At 54.2% G+C, this 9,134-nt stretch overlaps 1 long non-coding RNA gene across 1 annotated transcript; it reads left to right on the top strand.

The window, feature by feature from the left end:
* The first annotated feature begins 465 nt into the window (after window positions 1–465).
* LOC121097651 lies at window positions 466–2,155 on the top strand. Its single transcript, XR_005831024.1, has 2 exons — window positions 466–564; window positions 1,567–2,155. It is a non-coding gene; the product is annotated as an uncharacterized LOC121097651 (long non-coding RNA).
* The last annotated feature ends 6,979 nt before the right edge of the window (window positions 2,156–9,134 follow it).

Raw genomic sequence — 9,134 nt, 5'->3', positions numbered from 1 at the left:
AGCAAGGGAGATAACGGGAGACGTTGTTTGTGAAAATCTTTTATATAAGACTGCGAAGTCAACAAGTTAGTCTTTATAAAAATGATCTGTGGCACACACACCCTAGGAGGATATCGGGCTGACCTCTGTCCCATAAAAACCAAAGCTGAACACAAAAGGAAAGTCATCGTGATAATAGCTCTGTTTTTTACAAACTCATAAAAAAGACTCCCCCCCCCCAAGTCTAATGCAAATGGAGGAGAGAAGGAAAGGGAAAGCTGCTTTCCCTGCTTGGCATTCGTTTCCTTTGCCCTAGGAAAGCACAGAAAGCTGCTCCATCCGCTGGTGGGTCCAGTCCCAGGTAGCTCTGAGGGGCTCAGGAAGGCACCTGCAGCTGTACAAGCTGGGGGGAGTCCTGTAATCCCATAAGCACAAGGGAAACTTTTGTCCCCCGCTGATTTTAATCACCCTTTTCCTTGGCAGGTCTGCCCTGGCCATGCACGCCAGTCAACCTGGGGACAGGTTACGTGCAGCACTGCGCTCGTTGCTTCCTCAGGAAGGCTGTGTGTGGCTGACAGCGCAAAGGTGGGTTAAAAGCTGCTTTTTCCATTTCCCTGACATTGCTGGAACACCTGTGGCCTTATCAGGATCCTGATGTAGCCTTTGCCTTTTGCCCCACGATATCTATGCACTTGCACACCCTCAGATTACAACAGGTACAGGTTGGAAAGGTTTGTGCCTGTGCCCTAACCTTTCCTCACACCTGCATCCCTGTGCAATCGTGGCTTAACAGAATCCTAAAGTCACCTCCTTAGGAGAAGCTGTAAGTCGGGACTTGTTAAAACCTGGCTTGTGAAATCTTCTGGCAGCATCAGCAGCTGCATCTTCAGTTTCCGAGATCTGGAACTAGGAATGACCAGGCTTCCTCCAAGGACACTCGTCCTGGGTAGGTCAGCTGTCCCACTGGTTTCTTCCAGAGCTAGAATGGTAAAATGTGTCCTCTGAAAGGAGCCAGGGAGAGCATGTTCCTCCTAAATGTAATTGCAGCACTGCTTTTGTCATTTTTTTCCTCAGTCTCTTGGTGAGTTTGCCATTTTTTCTCCCTCAAGCCCTGCCAAAACGTTGGCAGAGAGGGGTACAAGCAAAATCACTTCTGTCCTGCGTGTCTGCTTCCTTTGCTGCTCAGGAGCTTTAGCAGAGATCTTCCTGAAGCAGCCCAGTTCTGGTGTCTTGTTTTCTGTGGAAAGTATCTCCCTTAATCTTTGTCTTTCAACTTTCAAGAACAGAGCTTTGAAATTCATACCAGATCAGCTGCCACATACTTGGCATGACCTCCTCGAATCCCTGCTAATCACACTGTATACCAGCACTGCCCCAGATAGCAGATCGTGCTGTTTCTCATTAGGTCAAGCTGGTGAGCTTTCTGGGAGTCGAGCCAAAAGAACAGTTACCATAGTTTACGGTAGCCCAGTGGAGCTTTCTTTCCATGAAAAATGGAAAAAATGGAATAGAAGGTGCTCTAGAAATAAATCACCGAGATCTGGAAGCCTGAGGTCAAAATGATTAAGACTGCTTTTCAATTACCAGAACCAACCAAACAAGAAAACACCACCCCATACACACACTAAGAAGCCGGTTAATTCAAATCTGATTAAAAAGCAAGCAGCCAAGAGCAAGGACACTGGAAATACACAACGAAGCTCACACGTCCAAATCTGTCCCACTGCTTTATCCTAAGGTACACCAGCTGGTAAGAAGGAAAACATGATTCAGGGTCTTGTGCTCCTGGAGTTTATTTGTGTCATTATCCCCAGTCGTTTCATTATTACCAAAGGCTTAAAAAAATCACAAGAGATTAGCAAGAACGTACGGGAAGTTGGAGCAGTTCTGCTCGCTGTATGTATGCATGTTGTAACCATAACCACTAATTGGCCAGGAAACCATGAAATGGGCTCGGCGGCTCAAAGCTGGTGGGAAGCAAAGAGGCATATGCCGATCAACAATACCGTGTTCTGGCTGCCTTCACTGAGCTCACCAAAGCTGTTTTGGATCTTTTCCTCAGAAAAAAATACCTTTTGGGAAATTAAAAGACAAAAAAGTGCCTGACAGCACAATTCTTTCCTTTACAAAATGAGTAATTAAAAACTTATCCTTAAAATAAAGTTTCAAAAGGTAACTGTGTTCTGTGTAGGGCAGTGCTGGGGTGGGGGAAGAAGGAAGGGACATTTAAAGGTTCAAATTTAAACCCAGCAACTCAGATGCTTAATTCCCAGATAATCCCAGAAGAAAGTTCAAATATGGTTCCTGCGAGCCTGCTCTTAACCAGATCCACCACTGAGGGATGCTGTGCTCTGCGTCTCAATCAGCTGTCGTCTTGCCAGCTTTTCCAGGAGCCCGGCTGATGTGATGTGGCTGTTGAGCACCCGTGTTGTGACACCCAGGGCGCGGAAAGAATGGTCTCTGATGCTGCCTTGCCTTGCTCTCCAGCAGCAGTCACAGGCCCTAGCATTGCACAGGAAGGCAGCTGCAGGTCCTAGGTGCACACAGAAAGGTGCTCGGAGGCCCCTGGGCTGCACAGAATGGCCCTCGGAGGCTCCTTGGATGCACAGAGGGGCACTTGGGGCACCTTGCATGCACAGAACAGCCCTCGGAGGCTTCTTGAATGCACAGAGGGGCACTCGGAGGCCCCTGGGGCACTTCACCAGTTTCTGCAGCCTCCAGTGAAAGCAGGATCTGTCAAGCTGCTCCCTCTGAGGCTGTACATCTTCCCCTAGTTGGGATGTCCAGGGCTGCGTAGGGTGGGGGAGAGGGCTCCAGGGAAGCCGTTGGATTTTCCTTCTTGCAAAACAATGTCTGAAGTGAAGTGGCAGACCCTGGCAGGCACACATGAGGCATTTGTTGCTCCGTGTGATGGGAGCACCTGCTTTCTTCAAATGACCCTGACTTGCCTTGGGAAGGGGATGAAGACACACTGCTCCTTTTGGGAATCTCAGAGCCCTGCTGCCCGGGAGCGAGACCTTACTGTGCCCAGGGTGGGGAAGGAGTCTCCTGAGGGAGCAGGCGAGGGTTGGGATGGGGCCAGGAGACTCTTCCTGCTTTCCAGGTTGGATTTGTAACGCCCTCCTGAGATGCAGGACAGGCACACCATGCACCTTCAGAGCAGTGAAATATCTGTCCTGAGGCTGTGGCCACGTTTGAGGAAAACAACTCCAAGAGCCTGTTTCAGAAGCCCTGCAGGCAGAAATGTTGCCTGGAGCTCCCCTGGGCCAGGGCCAGCAGTGAGGGCAGGAGACGGGACAGAGGAAAGAGGCAACTCTCGGGGGAGCATGGAGGAAATTTTGTTACATTTATTCAGGTGCTTTGAAAGCAAATATGTTTCATTTGTACTTTTGACACTGAGCTGAGTAAGCGCAGAGGGAAGCCAAGTTGTTTTCTCTACCTGCATTGCAGCCTGTCATGGGGATGGAGTTGCTGGAGGTGTTTGGAGAAAGCCCCCCTGGATTTGGAGCATGGAGCAGCCCCTGGGGACATCTCATGGTCCATTTGCTCCCTGAGACTGTTCAGGAAGCTGTTCCCCCTTGCTAAAGGTGTGGGTATGAGTGGGTGCCCATGCTTGCCCTGCAGTCCCCAAGAGGTGGAAAAAGTTTTGCCATCAACACCCTGTGCTCTGTGGCGATGTTGGAAGCACATTTGGAGGGCCTGGCTGTCACTGAACCTGGTGGGGATGGTGCAGCCCCTGGCGAGCGGCGCTGTCAGCGCTGGGAGGGAACCCTAGCCTTGATTGGCACTGGGCTTTGGAGCTGCTGGAGCTGTGGGCACAGGGACACCATTTCCAGTTCTGGTTAAAGATACAAAGAGTGGCTTTTTTCCCCCCTGAGACCTTGTCTGAAGAAGCAGGGGCTGGGCTTCAGCTTCATATACCTCCAAGGGCTGCCACAGAAGCTGGGGGCTGCATATGTGTCTTGGTCAAGAGCTGCGCCCAGAAAGAACTGAGTAGCAGCTGGGCATGGCAGCCACTGCTGGGCTGCTTTTCTTCCAGGAAATAAAAACTGGAGCAAGCCACAACTGAGACAAGGCGGTACTTGATTTATTTACTGCATTGTTTATTTAACTGCTGCTAACAGCTCTGAGAAAAAGGCACCCCCTCCTTGGCTCTCCAAATCTTTGTCTTTTCCTGCAGCAAGCTCTTGCTAGCTACCAGGCTGCCAAGTTATCCAGCTTGTCACTCTGATGGGTGACGGCAAGTCCCCCAGACACATGTAGATGATGTAGTTGCTGCAGGAAAACCCTGTGATGACTCACCAGGCCAGAGCAGTGGGGTCTCGGCTGCCAGGCACAGCTGGTGCCTCCTCCTCACAATCTGGATGGGTGCAAGTCTGTCTGGTTGTGGGGCAGGCTGTTGCTGTGGGGCAAGGTGGTAGTGACTGGCATCCCCCTGCCTGTTGCAGGAGCTGTCTTTGCAGGGATGCTCCCCAGGAGCTGATCTGGTGCTGCACAGGTCTGGGTAAAACACTGCTCTGGGGCCACCACCTGCAGACCCACAGGCAGAGCAGCCATGAGTTTTGCAGCCAAAGCTCCCCCAGCTCGACCACCATTGCAGCACAGCTGTAGAAGGGATGGGCCAAACCAAGCCTTGCACGGCGCGGCTGCCGGTGTGACTGTCCTCTGGGATGCAGCTGGACCCGCTGGCGGCGGGGAGGACAGCTTCACTCCAGCGCACCGCTGTGGGTCTGGGAAGACAAGCGCTTTCTGGCTCCCCTTGCCCGCTGCCATCTCCGCGGTGCTGCTGAGCGCCCCGGGCCGGGCCGGTGCCACGGGAGGTCGCTCTGCCACCACCGTTCAGCATCCCCGGCCCCTGCCCCGCCGGGCCGCAGCTGTTCTGCTGCACAGAGCCAGAGTACACTGTGTTCGCCCAGAGTCCTTGATTAAACAAAATGTTTATGCATGCCTCTGCTCCGACGAACATCTTGGCTGGCTTGCACGAAGGCTGCTCTTTGCTGCAGCTCCAGCTGCACTGGGGCATAAACCCCAGATGCCGGGGGGGGGGTGGGTTGGGGAAAGGTCCCTGCTCCAGGAACCCCCAACCTTGATCCCTGTGCCTGCAACCCCATGAGGGGCTTTGGCTGCTGGGATAGGCTGCTGCCCTGCAACCCCTCGGTACTAAGGGGAGCTGCTGGCCCCTTCGAGGGTCTGGGGTGGGAGGCACACTGTGCTGCTTTACCCTGGGGGGGTGGTGTGGTGGTGTTTGACACCCACCCCATTAACCCACTGCCCCTTTCTCACTTGAGCAGGGCTTTGGGGTGCATCTCGAGATTTGAGGTACAGCTAAGAAATTTCCTGGGCTCCAGGGTATCTCCAGCAGAGCAGAACACTGTTCCTGATGCTGTGCCTTCTTAACCCTCCTGGTGACCAGCTGCTGATCGTGACCATGCACACGCACCATGGGGTAGGGTGGGCCATCTCCAGCACTAGCCAGGGCAATGGCAGGGCTAACCCTGGTTTTCAGGGCTGGCCTGACTGCAGCTCCATGCCCCCTGTCCTGTCCAGCCAGCATCATCTGGGATGTGCCTGTTTCCTTCCCTGCCCGAGGGCACTGTTTGTGCCGTTCTGGACATCTGAAGTTAACTGGGGACAGATGGGATCTCTTGTTGTGTCATCTCTCAAGCAGCATGCAGCTGCCTGGTCTATGCCTGCACCACAGTGCTCAGCCAGATGTGTCATATTCATGCTGTTGCTCCTGCTGATACCTCCAAACCCCTGAGGGAGTGGGGAAACTCCACTCCACAGCCATTTCCTCTATGGGGAAGGAGCACCACACCTTGGACAAGGAGGGACCCGCATACTGAGGTCATTTGCAACCCCACCAGGTGTAACCAAAGCCAAGGAGAGGCGTCTGGAGGTTTACAGGGAGCTCTGGATGCAGATGTGACTTGGGGATGGATACTGGAACTGGGATTTGCTCTGTGGACCCAAGAGTTGAACAGGGCCTTGGAGACTGGCACTATCCCGTGTTTGTGTACATGCTAGGGTGTGCTGGAAGAGCTGCGTGAGATGGAGCATCCCAGTTGTGCAGAGTTTAACAACCTAATACCACAGCTAGGGATGGGCAGGCAAGGAGGCTGAAAGAAACCGGTGGGATCGGTGCCAAACTCTAAATCTTTTGGCTGGTAGTTGGGTGATGGGCACCTAGCAAGAGACCAGTCCTGTAAGGAGCAGGGAGAAGGGGTCTGCAAGACTGAGACAGGCCCAGTGGTGACGATGGCCCTGCACTGGACTCCCAGCTGTGACTCACTGCCCAGGGCAGGCTGCAGGATTGTTTCCCAAGAGCGCTGGCTTTCAGCTGAGCCAGTTGCCCAAGTGCCTTGTGTGCCCGTGCCAAGCTGTGTGCCATGGACCTTGCGAAATGGTGTTGATAAACACTCTGGGACATGCCAAGTCCTGTGAGACCACAGCTGATGTGCTTGGGCTGCAGGGAGTGCCCGCACGGTGAGAGGAATTTTCCACTGTCTCCAGCAAGCGTGTCTGACCCTGCTGCGGGACTGTCCCCAGCAAGGCAAAGACTTACTTGCTGGTGTCCCTGCTGCCCCTGTCTGGCCCTATAAACCCTGCCATGCAAGGGCTGTCCTAGGCACACGTCAAGGCAAAGGGTGGTTGGGTCACCTGGGGCATGATACCACCTGACAGGACTGGGCTGGGGTGCCACCATCCCCAAGGCAACCCAGCCACCTCCATCTCGCCACAGGGCTGCTCTTGCGTCCTGGTAATGAACTACTCATTCACTACTTTCCCTTTTCAAGTTCATGGCCCAAGCTGGGGTGAGCCCTGCCCTGCTCCGGTCCCTGTCCCAAGGACTTGCCTTTCAGTGATGCTGGTCCTGTTCACATGCATCCTGTGGGGCACTGGGTGACCCTTTCCAGGGCTCTCCAGGCTGTCTGGGTCAGCTCTGCCCTGCTATGTATATTGGAAACACCTCAAAGACCAGCAGGTTTGTAGTATGAAAAGGGTGTGTGCTCCGTGCTAAAGCCCAGTTTAATTTGACCAGCTAATAGCCTGCAGTTGCAGCTTGCTTCATCTGCCCTGCAATCCCGCTGTGCTGTCAGCAGACGCATATGAATCTCTCTATAAGTGAAGGCTGAGCTTTCTCCAGGGGCTGGGGCTGGTCCAGTGCTGGGGAGGGTCGTGTCAGGCAGTGCAGACCTGGCTTGTGCATGGTGCCACGTGTGTCCCTGGGCAGCTCCTCTCCCCCATTGCAGCCTGGCATGTGCTGCACCCCACATCTGCAGGGCACTGGCATTTCAATCCCTGACATCATATCTGGCTTTCCATGAAGTGTCCCCAAGGGGCCAGAACTGTGCTGATGAAGGAGGAATGTAAAGGGCATTTGGAAAGCTGCATGTCCCTGCCAATTGCCATAAGCGAGCACAGCATCCACAGCTGCCTGGGCAGCAAAGTCCAGTTATTTGGAGCAATGTTTGCAAATCATCATCAGCTGACCTCTGGCACAACGTGACCCTTTCCAAGGGCCTTCTTCCCCACACCATTCTGCGGAAAGTCATCAGCATGAGGACACACATGAGCCTGGCTGGGGTGCCCTGTGCTCCCCAATAGCTGCAAGCCCTGGAGCAGCATGAGGCTCTCCTACCTGTGTCCCCCAGGCTGCTTTTGGAATGCTGTTGCAATGTGTTTTCCAGTGCTTCAGCTAGCTTGATTTAAAGTGGCCTAAGTGACAGAGATCCCGGCCGTTTTCTTAGGAAAGTGTTTCAGAGCCTGATGTGAAGCCCTAGTGTTTGCTGCAAGGCTTTGTTGGTACCGCTTGGTTTGCTGCAGATGCAGCTCAGGGGGTTCCGCTGTGGGTGACTGGCATTTGTTGATACATGAAACTGTCCCATGGAGGCATTTCTGCTTTCTCTCAGGTAGTGAGGTGGGGATGCACTCCTGTTCAGCAAGCTGCAGGATGACCTAGTGCTTCTGGGGTGCAGCAGTGGCCCCACAGGAGCTGTAGACCTGCTTGGTTGGGGCTGGAGGTTTCCTCAGAGCCTCATTGCTCCAGCAGGGACATGCCTGGGAAAGGCATAGCTTGAGTTCCTTCTCCATCAATGGGCAAAAGAGCCAACACCAGGCACTGGCCTGGAGAGAGAAGACATAGGGGATCACAGGTCTCCTGTTGCAGACAGAACGCCAGTGTTAAGGGCTCTGGGAGGACTCTCCTTCCCCTGTTTTTTCCTTCCCTTCCTCCTTGCTCCACCCCCCCACCCCCACCCCCCCACCCCCTTCCCTCCATCCATCCACTCTTCCCATTGCTTTCATTCCCTCCTTCTCTTTCGCTTCCTCTTTCTGTTTCTCCTTCTCTTTCCTCCCTTTCTTCCCCTTTTTTGCTCCCTCCTGGACTTGCCCCTGCTGCCATCCTTGTGCCCCTGTGCCCATCCCTCTGGTAACTGGGCTGGCAGCAGCAGAGCTGCTCACAGCCCAGGGTTGCTCATACCATTTTGCACCCAGCTGTCCCCCCGCCTCACGTGTAACGGCTGTGCCAGCCCAGCTGGGCACTGCTACGGCAGAACAGCACTGCTGCCTGCTCTGACACTGGTGGCAGATCAGGCTCTCCCAGCCCTTCCCAAGTTCCTGCAGGCTTGAGGCTGGTGGGTGCTGGATCTGGGCACCGTAGGAGCCAGACCCTTGCCAAGACAGCGGCGGGGTAAGGGATGCACTCGCTGAGGGTCCTGCTGGAAGCACTCCCTGTGAAGGGCACATGCTGGCCCTGACGCTGTGCGGGGAACATGGTCTTTCGATGGAGACAGGGCAAGAGGAAGGGGGAATGTGTGGTTTGCTCACGGTGGAGAATGGCTGGGAGCAGAGGAGAGGCTTTTTTCTCTTGGCCCTAGCTTCTGGCATTGTGGCTTGTGCATGCAGGCAGAGGCAAGGGCAGGTGGCAGGGCACCAGCTGCCTGCGCATTCTCCACTGGAGAGAGACAGAGCTTGGGCAAAAAGAGGCAGCAAGCCCCGTCCTGCCCCCAGATACTTGGGACATGGTGTTCTCTTTAAGCAATGATAAGGACAATCAATAATAAAAACAGGCAGCTGGGACGCAAGCCCAGCCTCCAGCCGGTGACCTTCAGGAGCTGGGTTACTGGAGCAAGCGCAGGCGTTCTTGGCAGTAG

This window comes from Falco naumanni, chromosome 14, assembly GCF_017639655.2.
Source record: "Falco naumanni isolate bFalNau1 chromosome 14, bFalNau1.pat, whole genome shotgun sequence".
NCBI classification, from domain to species: Eukaryota; Metazoa; Chordata; class Aves; order Falconiformes; family Falconidae; genus Falco; species Falco naumanni.
Note: the sequence above shows the minus strand (reverse complement) of the source record. Positions and strands in the feature narration are given on the sequence as shown.